This window comes from Topomyia yanbarensis, chromosome 3 (genome assembly GCF_030247195.1).
Source record: "Topomyia yanbarensis strain Yona2022 chromosome 3, ASM3024719v1, whole genome shotgun sequence".
Classification (NCBI taxonomy): Eukaryota; Metazoa; Arthropoda; class Insecta; order Diptera; family Culicidae; genus Topomyia; species Topomyia yanbarensis.
The window spans coordinates 30,110,647-30,132,130 of NC_080672.1; the positions used below are offsets into that span (position 1 = coordinate 30,110,647).

Sequence of the window (21,484 nt, forward strand, 5' to 3'; positions counted from 1 at the left end):
AATATTTATGAAAGTTTGACTAGTGCTCACACAATCAGTACGGGAATGATGTCCAGTCGGAATCTACTTTCGAAAACTTTGTAGGATCGGATTTTTCCTCTCAAAGTCAACAAGGATTACTCGAATGTTCCTCATCTGTTCTTGTATACTTCAACAATAAACCCCGCACCTCCCAGCGCATGTACGAGCATTTTGGATGATTCCTTCTTTTTTTATCGAAAAACTCATTTTACCATCACGCGATTTTCGGTTCATTATACGTGCCTTAAAACTGCTGTTAAAAATTGTAATGGTTATTAAAATTTCAATTCTCCGGCAGCTGCCGGCGAAAGTCATTATCGCGTTCTACACGTGAGAAAAAAAGTTATAATTTTCAGTTTATCTCTGTACGCTTGTTCTCGCTCGCAGCCACGCGAACGGTGGACGTAAATAAAATTCTTTTAATTTTAATGCATCTCGCATTAATATACTACACACCCGTTTTAATTGTATAATACCACCCACTCAGCGCGTAGTTTGTTTGTCCTGGAGTCACCGCCCGTCCCGCGGCTGGCGTTGTTACAATTTTGTTGCACCATGCTCCTGTTCGTAGGTGGGGCGAACGCTAAAAAATTCGATACCGTTTTTAAGCGTGGTGTCACGCCATCTTACACCCATGTAAGCTAGGAAAAAAGGCATTTTGGTTTTTTTCATAAAAAATCTAGATAAAAATGGAAATTTAAAAACTGTTTTAGTATATTTACACCTATACTACGTCTAAGTCGTTGCAATATTTCGACAGATTTGATTGTGGTGGACGTGGAAGTCCCAATGGTACTAGAAGGAATAAGCTGATTTGTACTATTTGATTTTTCGACTTTTGTAAGTCCGTCCGGCACTTCATCTTGCCTGGATGGATCCATAGCTTGTCCATCATCCTCAATCCTTATTCTGTTTGTGCTTTCCCTATTTGTTTACCCGTTCAATAATATATTTTGAGATTGTCTGCGAAGGACCGGAGAGAAGCCTTTAGCATTTCATATATGTCATTGAAGTAAAGAAGAATCATCAACGGTCCCAAGTAGCTTCCCTAGGCTACTCTCGACGAAGAAGTAAGTGTGGGTGGCTGACAATCATCTCAATCACATTTATCTCTCGATCTGTGGTAACGGTCAACTGGTGAATTGTCAATTAATGTAAGTAGGCTTTGCACAGAAAAAAATGGACAGCTCTATCAATTCGTTCACGGAAATCTGGTGAAAGTAGTGAATTAACTACGGTGGATAGTTTGTGATCATTGCCGGCTTCACCCCGAAGCGAAGAAGTCCATCAGCGTGTCGGCCGGATATCTTGGCGCTCTTGGACAAAGGCGAGGGCAAAAGCCGGTTCTGGCTGTCTAGCGGTTTTGCGTGACCGGAAAGTGCAGCAAGCGCTGAAGAGAGAGGGCAAAGTTGCGAAATCCTTTCACGCCTTGAGCCGGGAGGTTGGTGCGACCGGCCATCAGGGGGTCATTTGGACCTTTTCATGGTTTTTTAAAGGTCTGAAATTTGGCTCGGATCATATATGTGGTCTTTTCAAGCGTCTGTTATTTTTGTGAAATCGTGAATACAGGAATCAATGAAAATTAGTTTTGCTTTAACTTTTTTTTAAATGTAAACGTACCCAGCTCGAGACAGCTTTCATTCAAGTTATTCCACGATAGTTATTGATATCTCGTTCATTTCCCTTTTCATGGACTGAAAACATGTTTGCGTATTTCCAGCAAATAGAAAATGCCACTGGCAAGAGATGATTGAAAGTTGCTATGAATCTGAGTCTCAAAGGGACCAGAGGGAATCTGTTGGGTCCCGGATTATAAGACGATTGAGATTCGAGTATATTAGGTTTTATTTCTCGTACTCTGTTTGAGAGTGAGTTTTGTTACGTTTATTGTTGCGTTCGACAGTAACTGCAAACTTGACCAGAGTAAATAAAACTCATCGAAAACAATAAAAAACCAGGACAAATCAATCATTTTCCTTGACAACCAGGACATGTCCTGGGAAACCAGGACGTATGATCACTAGGGTGACAATGATTTATATAATTTATATGAAAAACAAATCTCGCAACCTGCACCCCCGAGAGTCCTTCTGAATCGTTAAAAAAAGAGCTGTCCAAATTTGGGCGAAATAGATTAACCCTAACCTCTCCCCCAAAGAGCTTAAAGTTTGTATGGGATTTTATGGCCTAAATTTATGAGGTTCACAAAATTGCCGCTAAAGGTCACTGTAAACATCCGAACGCTGACCTAGGAAAGAGCTAAGCTTTTGAAGATATGCCGAACAAGTTTGTCGAAGACTGCAAGACAATCCAACTAACCGTTAAAGAGTTATTAACGTTTAAAGTTGGATACTGCTGATTAACATTCGCAAAGGGCGTACTCCGCTTATCTCATGTATGTGAACAACGTGTAAAGGTGGGGCAAAGTTAGGAAAAACTCACATATCTCTAAAGCGATGAAAGACAGAAAGGTATGATGTTCCAAAAAGTTGTAAAGGAATGAAAGGACTTTTTGTTTTCACTTGAGTTTCAGGATTTCTTCGCTTGGTGGCGGTAGTGAGCCAAGCAATTTTAAGGGAATACGCCTATCTGTACAACGGTAACGGTAACATCAAAATATGTTCTACAAAGTTGTGGAGTAGCGAAAAATACTTTCGTTTCTCATTCGGAAATGTAAAATTTCAAATTGCGCCTATTTACATATGCTGTTAAAAAATCTTTTTTAAGGGAATATGTAACCAAAAAGACGACTTTGAATTCCAAAAGAAATTGAACGTTCCTGGTTCCTGATAACTAATCAAGGTTCCTCAATAAAGTAGAAACACCACATAATCTTAAACGATACCGTGAAGAAAAGAAGAACGAGAACGAAAAGGTGAAAACAAAAAAGAATAGAAGCCCTAACAAGTTCATTGTATAGGGGGACCAGGAATTATTAAGACAGTGGGGGTAATTCGGAACCCCTCGATTTCTCATCAGAAAATCGTAAGACTTTCTGACTATCGTACATATTTGTTGGACCGCTATTCTAAATCAATAATTTTGACAGCTGAATCTATCTAATCTGAAATTGCTCAAGCTTAGTTTCAAATGAACGGTATAACGCTCCCATAAGCTGCTATTTATAATTTTTAGTCGATCCGACATCCGGTTTCGGAGTTACGGTGTTAAGAGTGTGACCACACCGAAATTTTTGCCTTTTTCATATAGAAAGGATATGCAATCACTCTGAAAGTCGTCAACCTAATAATTTTTTTTCGACTGACATAAGGTTTGTAGATTTTAATAGGGGCGTAGCTAGCTTGAGACTCCAATTTTATGGAACAGATATTTTTATGACACTCACAACTTTTGTGCGTACGAGGCTATTCGGACCCCCTATTCCATCAACCACCGTTCAGCGGCTTGCGGCAACGCATACAGTTGCACACGCCACAGCAAAGAAAATCCATAATGCGCCAATCGTCAGCTGTGACTTACCAGATAAAGTTTCTGTAACACAATTTTTTTGATTCTCTCCAATAGATATTTCATAGGTAAGTTTTGCAAATCTTAGCGCTGCCATGGAGTGGTGCAAATAAACTATTATGGAACCAAAATGTAGCTGAGGTTTCAAACTAACAGTTAGGACTTTCGACCGCTAATTTTTTCTCATCTATCCACCTAAAAGGGCGATTTTCTTAGGTAGGTCTGAATAGCTCCGGGTTCCTCTATTATTTAGTAATTTTTCAGATAACGGGATTTTTAAAAACAATTCATAACTTACTTTTACAATGGTTCTTAAATTCGTGTAAGGCGGTTTATTCATTTACTTTATTCAAAAATTGTTTTTAATTTTATTCTAAATAGTATATTTTGGCAGCTTCCTCATTTCATGGATTTCATTCGTCTTGTTTATTCGATTAATTTTTAATATTTGACTAATTTTAAGTATGTGGTTATTGCATTTCCATTATTTATTTCATATGGCATTCTTTTTGTTCATTTGGGTTCATTTTATTTATTTTATTCGTTTCATTCTTTGGATTCATTCTGATCAGTTTTTTTTGTTGTACATTTTGTTCATATCATTCATTTAATTTATTTTATTCACTGTTTTCATTCTATGCATTCTATTCGTTTTTCTCCAGTTCATACATTTTATTAAGTTTATTTATTCTCGTTTAAATTATTTATTCGACATATTTTTTTACATTTCTTACAAAAGAAATGTATAGGATTCGCTCAAACTTTGACAACTTTTTCCGAGGCCCGGAGGGCCGAGTCTCATATACCAATCGACTCAGCTCGACAAATTGAGACAATGTCTGTATGTGTGTGTGTGTGTGTGTGTGTATGTATGTATGTACAAAATGTCATGTAATTATCTCAGCAATGGCTGAACCGATCTTAATGAAATTAGTTTCAAATGAAAGGCCTAACGTTGCCATTTGACACTATTATTTTTGATTTTCGATATGTTGTTTACTTTCTGAGATATGGGCGATTTTGTCAAAACACGGCCGGTTTTTTGCAAATAACTTTCGAACGATACAATATTGTCCCAAACTGCACATAATTAGAAAGCTTGTAAAAATACCTTTCTAACAAGCTATAGATTGTCTAAATCCGTGCACGAGTGGCGGAGATATTAGACATTTTGTCTTTTTAGTCCTCGCTTACCAATTTCCACTAATTAAAAATGAGATTGTTTCATACAGAGCATTGCTTTACTGGTGTTTTAGGGGCAAAACTAAACCGATTTTGAATATCGGGGTATGAAAACACATCTACGTGATTCAAGGAATTCGATGTTGAGAACATTTTGTGAATTACCTTTATAATAAATGAACTTTTTTTTCAAAAATCAATATATAAGTTCACTTCAAAGACAAAATAATGTGTTGATATAGAAACAGTGAGTTCTAGTATTTATTCCTTGGATTAGGCAATGCGTTCAATCATGAGGTAAATGGTGGATGGTATATCAATACACAGATCAACAAGTAATTCACCTAGTAGTGATATAAAAGATTTCTAATATAATTATACTTGTGGCGTCACCGAAAGCAACTGTATGTTTGAAGCCCAAAAATCTAGCGAAAATTTAGGTCTTTTGCAAGATTTAGGTTATACTAGTTATGGTGCAAAAATTACTACTTACATTATTTATGATAAGAATGTAAGAATCAATATATCATAATAATATACCTATAAAAATAATGTCACTGCATTAACCATCATTTGCCATTCCTCACACGCCCCCCCCCCCGCCACCCCATCACTCTCTCTCACTCTCTCTCTCTCTCTCTCTCTCTCTCTCTTTCTCTCTCTGTTTCTCTTCTATCGCATCTATCTAGCTATTTCTGTATGCATTCTAAGTTGTGTGATAAGATCTTCTGCCAATCTGAAATATTTATTAATTGTAATTGCGAAGGTTTGAGAAAACAAAACTATTTTTTGTCTGCTGCTACATCAACTCAACTTTAATTCAATTGTATTCAAAGCCTGTATTTACACTATAATTAAGGAAATTCATGGCTATATCAGAAAAATATTTGGCTTAACTGGGTAATATGAAAGTTTGACGATGGAAATTTTCAAAAGAGACATTCCACGTGCGATTTTAAACTGTTCGTATCTCTATTGAATTTTGAATGAAATATATGCTCAAAGACTGAAAGCTGAAGCCAACAGGATTGGAATTGCCATAAACGTTTCGAAACAAAATACATGAGAGGAAGAGGTTCTAGAGACGACAATGTGAACCTCCCACCCGAGTTCGGATTGACGGTGACGAAATCGAGATGGTCGACGAATTCATGTATTTGGGTTCACTGGCAACCGACGACAATGATAACAGCAGAGAAATTCAGAGACGGATCTTAGTGGGAAATCGTGCCTACTTTGGACTCTAGAGGACACTCCGGTCGAACAAAATTCGCCGCCGCACGAAGTTGATTATCTTCAAGACGGTGGTCCTCTACGGCCACGAGACCTGGACTATGCTCGTGGAGGACCAACGCGCCCTTGGAGTTTTCGAACGAAAGGTGTTGCGTACCATCTATGGTGGCGTGCAGATGGAAGACGGAACGTTGCGCAGGCGAATGAACCATGAGTTGTATCAGCTGCACATTCGTTGTATTGATACGAACTTTCATGAAAAATAACGGATCAAAGACCAAAAATATCCACAAATTAGATCCAGGAAAAGAAGTCTCCCAAAGCACCCACTCTCGATGGGGGATGCAACTACAATGTTACAACTTATCGTCGTCCATATTTGGATATACTGAGTAGTTTGATTCATTTGATTCATTTGATTCATTTGATTGATTTGATTTATTTGATTGATTTGATTGATTTGATTCATTTGATTCATCTGATTCATCTGATTCATTTGATTAATTTGATTCATTTGATTCATTTGATTCATTTAATTCATTTGATTCATTTGATTCATTCGATCCATTGGGTTCTTTACTGGCACAGTTAACCTTACTTTTCTTGACAGTTCGCTTGTACTGTTTACATGGACTTAGAAAAATTTGTGGACGACTAGATTCGCTCGAAGAAAATCGTAAAGAATTTTTCTAAGTCCATGTAAACAGTACAAGCGAACTGTCAAAAATGAACACTCAGTTCATTTGTGACGTCAGCGTAAAGTATTCAATTTGATTCATTTGATTCATTTGATTCATTTGATTCATTTGATTCATTTGATTCATTTGATTCATTTGATTCATTTGATTCATTTGATTCATTTGATTCATTTGATTCATTTGATTCATTTGATTCATTTGATTAATTTGATTAATTTGATTCATTTTATTCCTATCTTTAATTTTATGCATTTCATGTTCAGTCATTCGTTTTATTTCATTCAATTTGTTAGTATGAGTCAATTTATTCTATTAATCTTATAACTATTTCTAAATATAATCTTAATTTTTATGTGCCTACTTCTCGTGAGTTCTGCAAACTAATCCAATAGTGAAATGTGTAAGAAATGTCTCATCTCACTGCTAGGTGGATTAAATCGGTTTTTATAATTTTTAACTGGTGAAAATCGTTTGCATTTTTAGCAATTTTGCATTTTTAGCAATTCATTCTGTTCTGCTCATTTTCTTCTTACTTTTGTTCATTTTTTCAATTCTATTCGTTTTGTTGTTTTGCTTCGTTTTCTTCATTTGCTTCATTTGCTTCATTTATTTCATTTGTTTCATTTGATTCATTTGCTTCATTTGCTTCATTTGCTTCATTTGCTTCGTTTGCTTCATTTGCTTCATTTGCTTCATTTGCTTAATTTATTTCATTTGCTTCATTTGCTTCTTTTGCTTCATTTGCTTTATTTGCTTCGTTTGCTTCATTTGCTCCATTTGCTTAATTTACTTCATTTGATTCATTTGCTTCACTTGCTTCTTTTGCTTCATTTGTTTCATTTGCTTCATTCGCTTCATTTGCTTCATTTGTTTCATTTGTTTCATTTGCTTCATTTGATTCATTGGCTTCATTTGCTTCATTTGCTACATTTGCTTTATTTGATTCATTTACTTCATTTCATTCATTTGATTCCATTGGTTCATTTCTTTAATTTTATTCATTTCATGAACAGTTATTCCACTTTTTTCTTTTATTCAATTTGTCAGTTTGAGTCAATATAATTTATTCTATTAATTTTATAACTATTTTTAAATATTACCTAATTTTTCATTTAATGAGCTAATCCGATTTGATTGATGTATTTTATTAATTTGATTAATATTAATCATTCTATTCTTTTTATGAATTAGAAAACCTTTTTTTTCGCTTTAGAGGAATTCCACGAAGATCCGTCCGAAAATCTTTAAAATCGTGACCGACCATCTTAGATTCCAATGAAGTTACGATTTGAAGAGTGCGACCACACAGAAATTCACCGTCATGCTAGACTAAATATTTTCCACAGGTAATAAGATTATTTTGACTCAAGAGCAACTTTTCAAAAGGGCGTAAACGTTTCTACGTGCATGAATTTCAATTTTTTTTGTTCGATTACTGTATTTTATACAGCAAAACTATCTGAGAACGAATTACAGGGAATGAATACTTCTGTCTGAAAAAAATATACACTGAAAAAAATGTTGTGTCATTTTTCAAAAAAACAAAAATTTATGATAAAAATTTAAATTGCGAAAAACCCCATTTTTTAAATTTTTTTTATATTTTGTTACCAAAAACCTAAAGAGAAATAAAACATTTTGAATGTGATTGAATGATGGAGAAAAAATCGGTAAAAAAGTTTTCCTAACAATAACTTCGTACATGTTTTTAAATTTCATGCTAATAGACATACAAAATTGTAATTCTATTGCAGAATATTATTCTAAGCACCATTTAAAATCAAAATGCATTTAACAAAAATCTTCCAAAATGCGATAGTTTTCGAGATATTTGAAATTTTGCTCCTTCAAAATCAATTAATTCGTGTAATTATGCTCTTTTTAAAAGTTATTCGCATTACCCCATCAAAAAATGTCAAAAATTTAATGTTTATCGTTTTAAAGACGCAAAAGTAACTTTTTAGTGTATTTGGATCCTGGAGAAGCTTTCAATCAAAAAGTTTTCCTAACAACAACTTTTGACATTTTTTTATAATTCTTACTATTTGCAGTCAAAAATACAATTTTCGTTTTGAATATGATTCTAAACGCCATTTTAAATCGAAATGCTCTTAACTAAAATTTTCTAAAATGTAGTAGTTCTCGAGATATTTTAACTTTTGTTTTAACAACACAATTATTTTGTTTTATTACGACCTTTTCATAAGTTAGTCGCGTTTCTCCATCAACAATAATAGGCTTTTCAAAAGGTCCGTAAACTTTCCTGCAACTTTCTCTTTGACATCAAGGCGATATTGTGAAACATTTTAAAGTTACATAAAACAACCAACATATGATTCAGCTATATAGTTTAATCAACAGACCCTATGGTTTAAATATATTTTAGTTATGAAATAGTCGTAATAAAACAAAATAATTGTGTTGTTAAAACAAAAGTTAAAATATCTCGAGAACTACTACATTTTAATTTTTTTTGTTAAGAGCATTTCGATTTAAAATGGCGTTTAGAATCATATTCAAAAAGAAAATTGTATTTTTGACTGCAAATAGTAAGAATTATAAAAAAATGTCAAAAGTTGTTGTTAGGAAAACTTTTTTATTGAAAGCTTCTCCATGATCCAAATACACTAAAAAGGTTGCTTTTACGTCTTTAAAACGATAAACATTAAATTTTTGACATTTTTTGATGGGGTAACGCGAATAACTTTTAAAAAGAGCATAATTACACGAATTAATTGTTTTTGAAGTAGCAAAATTTCAAATATCTCGAAAACTATCGCATTTTGGAAGATTTTTGTTAAATGCATTTTGATTTTAAATGGTGCTTAGAATTATATTCTGTAATAAAATTACAATTTTGTATGTCAATTAGTATGAAATTTAAAAACATGTACGAAGTTATTGTTAGAAAAACTTTTTTACCGATTTTTTCTCCATCATGCAATTACAATCAAAATGTTTCTTTTCTCTTTAGGTTTTTGGTAACAAAATATAAAAAATTTAAAAAAATGGGATTTTTCGCAATTTAAATTTTTATCATAAATTTTTGTTTTTTTGAAAAATGACACAACATTTTTTTCAGTGTATATTTTTTTCGGACAGAAGTATTTATTCCCTGTAACTTGTTCTCAGATGGTTTTGCTGTATAAAATACAGTATTCGAACAAAAAAATTTTGAAATTCATACACGTAGAAACGTTTACGCCCTTTTGAAAAATTACTCTTGTATCAAAATATTCCAATTGCCAGAGAATATCATAGAGATTCATACAGCGAACACACCTGAAAAGTTTCGTTCGAATCGACGATGGTCATATTTTGCGGTCGGCCGGTTTCTCATGGAATCCCTCTTTATTTTTTTAAAATTCGTTCGTTTAAATGATTTTCCATAATTTATTAAGCTTATTCGAAGTTTTATTCATACAGGACTAGAAACTGTTGTGTGCCTACTTCGCATGAGTTCTGAGAATTAATAAATGATCCAACAGTGATATGTGTAAGACATATCTCATTTCACTGCTGGATGAAGTGGTTTTTTATGCGATAAATTCCACAAAAGCGAATATTGGATTAACCATTTTGCGCATCAAGGGCACAAAACCTAACTTCAATTTAGTTTGATTTTTGTGTTTCGAATTTATCTCGTCAGTAACTAGCAACAACTGGGTGTCTCGTTAGACGATGTATCTAGACAAGTACCCAAATTAGCACTAGTTGAAGTCAAAAAACTCAAGCAGTTCACTCGGAACATGGCGTGTCCCGAGAGATGTCCTAATTGGTGCTAGTTACTGACGAGATTAATTCTAAACACAAAAATCAAATTTAAAAAGTTAGGTCTTGTGCTCTTAATGGACAAAATAGTTTAATCCAATTTTCCCTTTTAGGGAATTTATTGCATAATGCCAGGTGTTTGGCTCTTTAACCAAAACACAAGAGTTAGTTTGCGCTTTTTAGAGCTTCTGCATTTGCTTCCTAGGATATTACTCGGGACAAGTCAGTTGCCTTAAGCGTCGACATGACTCACATGTTTTATTTTTGGATTTTTTTGTGTCTAGCCAGCAGGGCCTTAAATTCTCATACCCATTCAATGAACGATGAAATTCACTGAATTCACCTTCGTCTTTTCGCTGCCTCCTTCGTTACTAAATTCACACAAAGCAAAACAATAAAGACAACGCCCCTTCTTCTTTCGATTCTATGGAAGCGAGTATCAGAAGTAGTGACTTTCGTTTTCCTATGACAATACGAAAATTCAATCTCGTTTTAATTTCAAATCAGTAATTTTGATTTTTATTTTTATTTTCATTAAATTAAATTATAGCAATGTGCATCATAAAATGCAACTAGAACGCCGCAAACATAGGAAATATCCACACCAATAGTGCTTCAGTCGCCCAATATCATCGCTAGCTTGTAATTCTCCCAAATGTAACAACGGCAAATAAATATGGTTACTAGTTTCTTTTCGTTTGGCCATCGCTATGTGCAATATCGAAGAGACTAATGTCGTTCTCAATTTCGAAGCGAAAACGAATGTGTGGAGGAAATAATGAAATTGAATTTACCCGCATGCTTTGTCGTAGGCCGTTGTCTCATTTTCGGTTTCGTAATGTTCTAGTGGTTTAGAAAGTAGCATCGCTCGCTCGTCATTTTCGTCAGATTTTGGTAAACGAAAAAAACATTTTTCGACTCTGCTAGCTAGTGCTGATTTGAGTACTAGTTTAGATACCTCATCTAAATAGACATTTAGTTGGCGCTAGTTACTGACGAATGATGAATTCGAAACACAAAAATCAAACTTAATTTTTATATCTATTACTATTATGTATTTATCAGGTCTATCATCATTTAAAGAATAGTTTATGCTATAAAGAAGGGAAATAGTTAGCAACAAAATGTTGTTTCATGGTATAATAATCTTTTATTAGTTTTAATTTTTAATTTATTATTTTTCTCTGTCATTTTACAGGTAAATCAATTCTTTATTTTAACATACAGTTAAGGGTCACACTAATTCCTTTGCTTTTGTCTACTACTCTAATTCCCTAAAATAAGTACATTTGTTTATGTAAGTGGTTCATTTCTTTTGTTGTGTTCGACTTTTTGACCCTTTGGTCTTTTGTATTTGACCTCCTGTCCTTTTCTAAATTCTGTTCCTTCGATCATTAGTCTTTCGTTCTTTTGTACCTTGCGACCTATTGTCCTTTCGACCTTTTATCCTTTTCGACATTTTGTCCTTTCGATCTTTGATCTTTCGACCTTTTGTACCTAAAACCACAAAATCAACAGCCAGAATAATAAGTGAGGAAGCTACTAATAAGAATGACCAGTTCATGCTCGTAACCCGTAAAACTAAGAAGCAAGAAAGAACATCTGATCGCAAACATCAAGGCAGTAACCACGACGATGATATGCGTCAACAGGGCCCTGAGCGATTTAAGAACTTTTTATCTATAATTTTTGCATATTGTAAAAACAGATAAGATCAACGGCAGTCGTTTCAAATTAATAAAAATATTAAAATTAAGTACTTGCCTACCTTTTCGCATGCATACTTTTACTTATGTTTTATCTGAATGATTTTAACTGTTCTTTTTGTTGTTTCAATGTTCATATTATTAATATTGTTAATTATCACAATACCAAATTTGAGTTAGCAATGCCTTCTAAGTTTTTTTTTTTTGGTTTGCTGAACATTTCACCGTAATTGTAATACTTTTGTTTCTGTCGTATTACATGGGAAAAATATGGACTCAGAGTTTTTCGAATTCTTTATATTGCAAAAGTTCTGATTCCAATCGAAAGAAAAGAATGTTGTTCATTCATTTATTTATTTTCTGGGAATATTATGCTCTGCTGACTGTATGTATCTGCTAGAAATTGAATTGAATAAATGACTGTTCTTTATCGCTTCATGCAGTTTGGTAATTGGTTGCGATCATTTGCCTCGCACTCAATGTTATCGTTTGAAGAAAGTACCTATAGCATATACCAAGACGATAATTCATTGAGCAAACAAATCATAAATTACGTACCCTGTTATACCCGTGAACCGTGGACTGGATGCTGCACACCGTGAAGGTACGGGACCATAGTCGGGTAAAGTTTTGTCAGAATGAGGGAAGTGAATATTCCGATACAGCTATACCGGCTCAGGTGTTTTCAACTTAGGAAGCGAAAGGAAAAAGTTTAACTTGTGTGCGCAGTGCTCAGAGCTCGGCCGAGAGACGTGCTTCTCGGGAAATGAAGGCAATTTCTTCTGCGTTAACGTAGAAAGTGCATTAAACTGTCAAGCTTCGTGTATATTATAGGATGTCACCGGGAACTAACAGGTGTTGTTAGGTTGTCGACTTTGCGCCTTAAGATAGTTTAGAATTGCCAAGTAGCGTTATAAAAAGTATTTATTATTCCCTAAAAGTTACGAATTTTCGATACAAAGCCTTTTGGAGAACTGCATTGACCAGTGCATTAAATTTAGCAGGGTAATCTCCTATTCCAACTATTTTATTCCTATTGATAAAATTTGTAGAAAAAATTTCAATTTTTGCCACGTTCCAGACTCTCATGGGATCGATCGCCTACCCCAGAACCACGTCCAAATGAAGCTGAAAAACCGGAGGAATAAGTTGCTAATAAGTTCTCCTGCCACAATTTCAATGAAAAAGTAAGGATTCTAAAGTTGCAAACCAATCACGTCCCAGCGCTATGTGATGCGATGCTGCGTGAGTTCAGAACGTCGTCGGTTATCGCCACCCTCCTCCACATATAGGGACGGGGGTGGTTCGAACTAATGCCAACTTGCCATTATTGGCAGGTCGAGCAAATCTGACTGAATCAGAAGAACATGTTCCGGGTGCGAAAATCCCGCTTCGTGTTCGTAAAAGAGAAAAAGACAAAAGCACCGGAAATCGGGCTGGAAATCCTACACGGTTTGACTTGACATCAGCCAGCAGCAGCGTGCCGAGGGAGTTGGCACTGGCAGTCTCGGGAGGTGATTGATGGGTGGTGGGCGGTATAGATTGAATATTTTGTGATCAAAATTTCAATTTCTCCATATATCATTTCTCGGTCCGGTGAGAGTGAAGGTATGGAGTTGCGAAAGGGAGCTGTCGGGTTCTAGAGAGTGTAGGAATGATGATGCTTCTTGCATAGAAACGAATAGAACTCGAAAGTTTTGCTTTGTGTTCAGGGTGTTAGAGCACGGAGAAGATTTCAATTCAATTTAACAATTGTAAGAGTTGCGTATTTCGCCAAGAGTAAAAATAGCTAATAGCGAAAATAGGCAAAAGTCAACTGTAATTAAGAATAGCAAAAACACTAGCCATTAACCCACAGCACAAAATAATCAATATACATTTTCAAATATTAAATGAAAAAAAAACTAATCTGCATTAACAAATTGTAAAGAGTCAATATAATTAATAATAAAACTTTCTAGTATTGGGAGGCACATAACCTATCTCGAAACTTTTGACGTTTCGAAGTAATCTCGTCGGATTTAGATTTTTCCTTTTGATTTGATGATCAATAATTGATTTTTGATTTTCGATTTTCGATTTCCAATTTCCAATTTCCAATTTCCAATTTCCAATTTCCAATTTCCAATTTCCAATTTCCAGTGTCCAATTTCCAATTTCCAAATTCCAAATCTCCCAATTTCAATATTGTATTCTCTCAGTGTATAACCGCATCAGCCGAAAAAAGTACAAGTGTATAAAGAGTTCACTTTTGCCTGTGAAATATCTTCCCTCCCTTACTATCATTGCATTCTCTACCGGAAAACCTCCGGAACTGTTTTCTATTTCGACAGCGTATAGAGGGGAAAACCAACCAGTAGGATCTATGCCCGGTGCCGATGATGAATGGCGTAAATCGTGCAGAGCGTTGCAAGGAAAAAGTGAAAAGAAAAGAAAAATTATGTGAAAATTTCTCGAGGGCGAATTATGGATCATGGGAAACAGGCAGAGTACCGGAGTTAGAATTTTGTTCAGACTTTTGGAGTTAAACCAGAACCTCGCATGGTATTCGGCCCGGGTAAGATGCTCATAAACACATAATCAAAATCAAATATGAATTCATGCTGGGAATGATGAAGAATTGGGGTTTTCCTTCCTTTGTTCGGTTTGTGTGTTGCTGTGGAAGAAAATTAGATTCAGGAAATATGCTTTACTCATCGGAATGGAAATGTTTTACAATTCGGAATGGAATAGATCAGTTCCGTTTTTGGCAGTATGGAACTAATGCAGACTTTGCTGTTTTTCCGATGTATTGTACTTCCAATGATTTCAACAGGGTGCAAATTCAAGATTTGAAAATTATCCTTTAACCACGTACCGACGTAAATGTCTTCTTGTCGAAAATTGGCAGAAATTTTCGAAAAACTCCTACTTGTCACGCCTGCTTTGTTAGTTACATGTACGTACGGTGAGTTAGGATTTATTTTTCGCGCCCTTTTACCGGAGCGATCGTCGTCGCCGCAAATACCGTTCCTGGTGCCAGTCAATGAAGGAAGAAATCTGCTTATGCAAATTGATCACGTAGCGCTTCGAACTTGCGAACTTGGCTTGGAAAAATTCAAAACTTTTCTGTAAATCACTTTCTGCTATACGCTTCGACTTGCTCGCTAGAGGAAGCAGCAATTTTCCGAGCATGAGTTGGCAGTATGTGTACTGCGAAAAGAAATAAGTTGGAAACGGCGAATGAGCATACATATGTGGGTACAAATCGTTCTTTTTGTCGAATAACAATTAGGTTGGTGATGATGATGATGATTTCCCCTGGCAACCGTCAATAGAATATAGGCTGCGAGCTGAATTGGGGTCTATTATCTTCTATTCAGACGTTTGTTCATCCCTGAAAAAAGTTGTTAGGAAAGCAGACTGAATACAAATTGGACGGAAAATTCCAAATTGTTTGCTCTTTGTTCCCGAGTTGGGTTTACTTTTTCGATCATTTTTTTCAACTCTAGTTACGTCAAGTTATACCCAAAATTGTTGTTTCGGCTTTTCTTTTTATCGTGAAAAAGGTTTTATTTCTTCAACCTTGCTGCCCGTCAATGCAGATGGCGCTAGTTCCCGCGACAGTCAGCCTCCTGGTGGCGGGAGTTTTCCATGATGCCGCAAATCTACTTTCCGTGTCGTTATAAAGTAGCTGGGTAAATATTTGGCATCAATGCTCCCTCTACGTTTTTCGGAGTCTACAACCCAATGCAGTTTGCTGTGACGAACGAAAACCATCGCCGCAGCTCCTGCAGCCGTATGAAATGCGATTCCAGCGTCTTTTTTCTCCGGTTTTTGTCGCCCCAGGCTACATGAACGTTAAGATCGGGAAAGGAAGGGCGCCTTTCTGGCAAAATTCACATGCACCTTAGCTCAGTCACGATGGAAGATATAGACTGGGCTGGGAAAATGGTGTTCGTTCGCCGAGGCACTACCACTGCACTGTTCGAGCGTTGAGCTGGAAGACGCTGATTGTTGACATGGTTCGATCCTATAGGGCAAGATCCGTCGCAGACGGGTACCAATCAATCCTATGGAACAGATTTGAAGCCTTGGCTTCAACAGCATTAGGCGACGTTCAGTGAAATGCAAGTTTGTGGTTTGGGTCATGGAGGTGATGACACCGGATTACAAAGAAAAAATCATGAGATCTGTGAAATTGAAAGGTGAAAAATTGCGTGAATGTTGCTAGTATGGATATTAGTCTGCCTAGAAAAATGATGAAATTTTGAAAACTTAATCAACCTACCCTGAGTCGGACAAATCGGACAAGTCCAGCTACCGGACCAACGTGCCCAAAGTTTGTACGGGATTTTTGGACAATTTTTATGGAGAAAACCCACTAGCTCGCATTTTTGACGCTAAGTGGCACTGTATGCATCATATTATCACTGTAGTTCACCTATAAGAAAGACAATTTAATTATCTACAACTTTGTCGAAGACTGTTAGTCATTCCGGCTTTGTTACAAGAAGTTAATAAACTTTTAACGAAATGATATCTGAGTCAGTTTTGCATAGGCTTAGCGGTGCATAGTTTTTTTATTTCAATTATAGAGGTTTTAACCTTAAGGTCATTCGCCTCTTCGGGTTAGAAAAATCTCCTATGAAAAATTTCTAACCCTATGTGCGGAGTCGGGACTCGAACCCAGGTGCGCTGCGTACAAGGCAATCGACTTACCAACAACGCTACGCCCACCCCCGGTGCATAGTTGTGTAGTACTCGATTCCCACGAACTATACATTTTTTTTTGAAATGATGTTTAAAATTAGCTGAATAGTATGTTCAGAAAAATTGCAGTATATAATACGAGTTATGTTTTGGTTAGAAGATTTTAGTTTCACCTGTGACCGCATAGAGGGCTAACTTTTCATAGAAGAAAGATAGAACATTGAGATGTTCGGAAAAATTATTGCAAAATGTCTGTTCTACAACTTTGTAGAAGACATCAAATTTCTATCTCTCTTCATTGAAAAGTTAGTGATGTCGCCCTCTATGCGGTAACATGTGGAACTCAATGGTCCATCCCAAAATTTGGCTTGCATTATTTACGATAATTCCTGTGAGTATATTATTGAGCTGAACCTAACCATTATTTCACAAAAAAAAGTATAGTTCGTGGGCATCGAGTACTGCTACACTATCCATGATCGCATATTTGCCCCATTTTCTATGGTATTTCCTATCTTTATGGGACTGGTTTGCGATTATGGGCAGTATGCAATTATGCACTGCTAGGACCTATGCAAAACTGACTCAGACATCACTTCGTTAAAAATTTAAGAACTTTTTTTCACAAAGCCGGATTGATTAGCAGTCTTTAACAAAGTTGTAGACAATTAAATTATCTTTCTTATTTTCACTTACGGTGATAATACTTCCGATGGTTGAAAACTTGAAAAAACACCGAAAACACGATTTTCTAAAGGATTGACCAAAGTTCTTTCATATCTGACTATCGTTCATTTCATGTCATTCCCAGCCGCAAATGTTGAATTGCATATTCGTGTAATCAATTGACGCTAGGCCACTATACTGAACAAACAATTTTTAGGAGTTATGGTTGGTAGATTGTTGATTATGGAGCTCAGAAAAAAAATCATATACCAGAGTGAGCTTGAAAGGAAAACGACATTCAAATCATGCAGCCACATGGAAGGAAAGGTTTCGGTTGTTTGCCTCGTCCGTCATTCGTTCGGTGCAATGCATTCATTCTGATATTTTCAGCTCAACTTAAATTTCAACTGAATTTTGTTCCTATGCCTGCAATGAGTGGGATTATCGAGAATAAATGCAACGAACATAGATTACGCTATTCACTTATGTTCGAAAATGTAAAAGATGCCACTTTTTGTCTTCCATTTCTCCTCATTTAACAAATGAATGCTTTTATTGCTGAATTAATTTTATTTCCTTTTAACGGAAGGCATTCGATTCTGAATGAAACTACAGTCAAATTGCTCGTCTTTCAATTTATTATATTTCCTACAATTCCTGCCTCTTCCTTCGTAATCTTTAAGTTTTCACTTTTTCCCGGGCTCTAGGGACGATCATGGATGAATGTTTCTGAAAAGACCCAACTGATGGGAAAATGAATGTCGAATAAGAGTCGTTATCGAATACTCCGATTTCTCGTTTCAAATCATACACGGATTGTATCTGAGCTTCTTTAGGGTTAAAGATAATCCGCTAATATTCTAATCATTTCGAATTTACTGACTCAGGAATATTCAGCTGTGACTGATGTCTCGAAAGTTCGCCCAAAATTGTGATATTCTGTCTAAAGCAAGCAAATAACGCTACTGGCGATAAGTAATTTTTATGGGACTATTGCGTTTACATGCCCGCTCACAAAGTTGATATCGACGGTGTTGCCAACAAGCTTTCGCTCTAGTAAGTGAAGATTTTATAGATTTTAATAGCACTGGACGGCATAGAATTGTGTGTCCCCTTGGACTCGTACCGGTTGACCTTTGGCGGGACTGCCTTGCTTAATTACGTCTTCTCTAACAAGGTACGCCTGCCTGTTCGGCTATTGAATTGAATGAGAATGGAAAATGAGTCATTATAGCAATAACACCCTGTGTAGCAAATGCGTCGAGATTCTTAAAAATGATTCCTGCATGGCGACTGCTGAGAAGTGTGTTTATTATAGGGAGAGTCCACATGATATATTACCATGCCCCGCATACAAACATCGCCTTGTAAAGGCTAAAATAATTATTTTGGGTTACTCCAAATATAACAATTCGAGGAAGCACCGACACAAAATCGAAGCAAACAGCTTCTAGTCTTAGAAATTTGAGATCAAATAAGGAGTTTCTTAAGCTTCCAGGAACACCAAAAATCTCAAGAGACATTTACACCAGAGATTCAACTTAGCGCAGGATTGGTTGGGCCTAGGTTGGACACGGCATTGTGATATTTCGGAACTCCTCGTGGTACCGAGGACACTTCCATTCTTACGTTACGGCATGGGGTTGTCTGCTCGATGATACTCGTTCTAGCTTACTACAGGATTTTTGCTACAGTTTCAAGAAGGTAACTTGCTTTAGAATAAAGTTTTGGAATAATTTTCGTCGTTTTCTTGTATATGAAGTTTTTCAGTGCAAATTTCCTCGTCGTGCTACTGAAACATGGGAACCCTTTTCAGTTCGTCTGTCGAACATTAAATTAGTGTTTTATGGATTTTTTCGTTTCGACTTTAGAATCCAACACCAACTTTAAGCCAGGGCTACACTAGCGCCGGTTTTGGTCCTGGCTCTAAGTGTGTGTGTCGGATTCTGATGAGACGAAGTCGAAACACAATTCTTCCTTTTCTACATATGTAGCGTGAAATATAGCATAATGAGAAGTTTATTGTAAACATGCATATTTTATTACATAACCTTACTTATTTTATAGAGCAGATCAATATTCTGATGGCGCCCATGGCGGGGGCCAACCCGGCCAACTGCACGCTACGGCACTTCATATATATGTAGATCAAATTATATTCACAATATCTAAGTCTCTTATCTTGGCGTTCAATGAAACACAGCATCGTTTTTCCTGATTTTCCTTAGAACATTTAGTTTTGCTACCTTATCATTTTTCAAATATAGAATTGGACTTGAACAACTGGCTTATTGTGATTTATTCTCTCCGGGAACATTCACTATTTTCGGATTTTGTTTAAAGATAAAAAGGCAAGTTCACTAGCGCTTCTTAATTGTGAATTCTTGTACTATTCGATGTACTATCACGTTCTAATCTCGTGAGAAACTTTTTCGAAGGCACTTGCTAAAAATCAAAAACAAGTGATACAGTACATCTTAACTAAAACTACTATATTCGTAAACTAACAGTTTCTGGTCATTAGATAAAAATAGAATTTCTGTCTGGAACAAAAAGAGCTTTCGGATTGTGCTTCAATGAATCTGTTCATGGATCCGCTCCTTAGGGCCCTTCATAAAGCGGTACTGTAAACGTCGTTTGATAATGCATTACGGTACTGTAAACGTCGTTTGATAATGCATTATTTTATTTTTGCTATAACCCGAAGCAAATATATCCACGTACTGATAGTGTGCTTTTATATCACCAACACCCTAAACCCTCAATTATGCCCATAATCGAAGTTATTCATTAAAACGCGATGGTTTAAGCTATTGAACGTAAATGAACTATCAGAGTCTGTGGAATTTTCCAATAAACTACTGCAAAGAAAATTGTAATTTTAAAACTATCTCATCTCAATCGTACCAAAGCGATTTTTTCCGAACAAAAAAGTTCATAACAGCGAGCGAGGGAAAAGCTATTAGCTGCTTCTTTGAATTTTCAAAGGAACTTAAAAAAGCGCATTTTGTTGGCAGAGAGCTTCACTTGCAACGTAGCAAAAAAAAGCAGAAATCGTCAGCTAGTCGTCTTAGATCTCAAACGAAGATAGATAGACGGTGGGTCGGCGAGCCCGTACTGAAGGCTCTTGAAACTCCATTCGGTATTATTTGCCGGTACCCCATTCAGAATACGATAATCACTTAAACACATATACTGAGAAGCGTCCGTCTGGGCGCCCTCAACACAGAACGGACGAACCTCGCCCGTCCGTGATGAGCAAACGAAGAAATTTGTATGTACAGATTTAGCGCTATCCAAATACTGGGGCCAGCGAGCTGGGCGGGATCCTTTGAATGGACAACGTTCCGAAACGAGCGGGAAAATGGAGAAAATCCCCGTTTTCAAACTGAACAGGCGGCAGGCACTTCAATCAGGAAACTAACTGCACAGCAGGCTCAACTGCCGAGGGAAGAATGAGGGCTGATGCCGTGCGGAATTGGGAAAAGGAATCGTTTTCGCCCTCCATCTCCAACATCTATCGACGCGTCAGGATACAGATGGATGGATGGATGAATGCGATGGTCGGTTGTGTGTGTCTGTGGACGGATCCAAAACACCTCCTGAAAACGAACGGATTTTCGACTGGCCAAGTTACGAACAAACAAAAGATATAATAAATAGACATGACCATTGAGCATCTATTCGTGCATCACAGCAGTTCTTCTCAAGTGTGTACTTTCGGTGGTGCTCTTTTCATGCGACCCGATCCTGTGCGAAGAGGTCTTCTTCGGACGAGACAACATGACAGTGTTTACATAGCAAAACAGCAGAAACGAGAAGAAATTAAATTCCACTCATCTGTGACCTACTGCGGAGCCGTCTTCTTGTTTGCGCTGGAGAATTAGGTCTAGCAGGCGAGTTTATGAAGGTAAAGTGGGGAATGATCTTCGGCGGAGTCGGGTGAAGATTTACTGGGTGTTTTGCATGCGAGAGAGAGAGAGAGAAATGTAAATCGTATGATTGAACAGATGTTCATCTGGAAGAATATTAACAGTGGCGGATCCA

General features: G+C 36.4%; 1 protein-coding gene across 1 annotated transcript in view; it reads left to right on the forward strand.

Moving 5' to 3' along the window:
- Positions 1 to 21,484, forward strand: part of LOC131686861 (histone H1.3-like) — a 103,742-nt gene that overhangs the window by 81,291 nt on the left and 967 nt on the right. The gene's annotated exons all lie outside the window — the stretch shown is intronic.